This window comes from Mandrillus leucophaeus, unplaced genomic scaffold, assembly GCF_000951045.1.
Source record: "Mandrillus leucophaeus isolate KB7577 unplaced genomic scaffold, Mleu.le_1.0 Scaffold23, whole genome shotgun sequence".
NCBI lineage: Eukaryota > Metazoa > Chordata > Mammalia > Primates > Cercopithecidae > Mandrillus > Mandrillus leucophaeus.
This window is the reverse complement of record NW_012102365.1, coordinates 4154857-4156806: the sequence shown is the minus strand read 5'-3', so window position 1 is coordinate 4156806 and position 1950 is coordinate 4154857.

Sequence of the window (1950 nt, the reverse complement as noted above, 5' to 3'; positions counted from 1 at the left end):
AAACTAAACAACAACAACAACAAAAACCCCACCACACCTACTTCTGACCCTGGCTCCGCCACTGACCGGCTGTGTGACCACAGACAGGGCCGGACCTGGTGAAGCTGTTTCCACATACAGGTGGAATGTGTGCGACAGGTGACTGCTGCGCCAGCTTCACAGGATTGTCTCGCACTCTTAAGTGATGGGTACAAAGGTCCTGGTAGCCAGGGGCAGCTCAGTGAGATGGTGCTGGTCCTACTGTTATCCCTCTGCCAAAGGACTCAGGCAGGAGGCTGGCACCACAGGAGGGTCTCATCTCCTTGACCTTCCCAGCTTTACCCAGGCCCTGCCTCTGTGTCTCCTCTGGGCCACAGAGAGCCATGGAGATGGGGAGCTCATTCTTGCTCAGGCTTCCGCAGGAGCCCAGAGACATCCGTAAGGAGCCCAGATTCACCCAGGTCAGAGCTTTCATGCAGTGGGAGGAGATGGATTTGGGGTTCACATTTCAGGACCTTTGCCCTCTAAGATCCTGAGTCCCAAATAGGACTTTGTGACCGTGGGGCTTGAAGTCCAACTCCACCATTCCTTAGCTGGGTCACCCTGGGCAAGTCATTGCCCCTCTCTGGGTATTGATTCAGCCTTTATATAATGGGGCATTGAGACCAGGAATCTGGATTCTACTTTCCAATCATCTCTCCCTGACTCTGCACGCCAGTCGCACCTACGAAGGGCTCATGACAGAGGCAGGGGTGGCGAGAAGGGCTGGGACTTGCCCAGCACCCAGCAGACAACTCAGCAGCAACAGCGACACCAAGCCCCAGACTGTGCTCTCCCCTTTGAAGCTGGGCTCCAAATTCTTAGTTGAGGCTGTGGTGTCTCTGGATAGGAGCCGTAAGGCACAGTGTCAGAGACCACCTTAGCAGCAGGCTGTGTCCTCCGAGCCCTCCCAGCCATCCAGAGACTGGAGCCCAGGCAGCCCAGATGGGATGTTCCTAAAGTGGGGATGGGAGAAAATGAATTTGCAGGCCCCACTGTGCCATGGCCCGGGGAGGGCGGACATGCAGGAGGCAACAGCCATTCCCTCTATGAGGTGGCTTTTGGAGAGGACATGGAGCCTCAGGTTGGCAGGGGCCTTGGGGTCACTGAATCAGGTTTTCTGCTTCCACAGAGAAGGTTAGGGGAGAAATGTTCACCCCCTGGTCCCCAGGGGACATCTCATCCAGGCCCCTCCAAATTCAGAAGTGGAGTCCAGGTCACACAGATGCCAGGGCAGGTTCAGGAAGGCTCCTAGCCTCCTGGGAGCAATCCGTGCCCCAATATTGAGGCCACTAGCTGCCCACACAGCTGCACGTTCACAGGGTCTAGCCGAGCAGTCCTGGGGAAGGTCCCTCCAAACAGAAGTGGGCACTGATCAGCCTGGCCATGCCCGTGGGCGAGTTGCTTTGCTTCTTCCCAGCCACATACGTGAACTGGGCACAGCACTGACCTCCTGGAGCTTTCAAGAGAATTAAACAGGACACCTGGGAAAGGGGGCCCTTCCCTCCTCTGTCATCCCAGTGACCCCAGGGAAGGTTTCTACCCACCCCCAGACACTGCCCTCTATACCTGAAACGTCATGGTCAGAAGAGGGACAGGTGTTTGCTGGAATCCACTTTGTGCCAGGCACTCAACATGTGAACCCTTTTTTTATTTTTTATTTTTGAGACCGAGTCTCACTCTGTCACCCAGGCTGGAGTACAGTAGTGCCATCTCGGCTCACTGCAACCTCTGCCTCCTGGGTTCAAGCTTATATACCTCTTCTGGCTCCAAATCCTTTCAGGCTCCATAGAATCCTTTCCTGGACAATAAATCTCCTTTGAAGAACTTATTTGTTTCCTTATTTGGTCATCTTCCTATTATACAAGTTTGTTTTTCCTTTTTAGACAAAGTCGACTCTGTCGCCCAGGCTGGAGTGCAGTGGTGCCATCT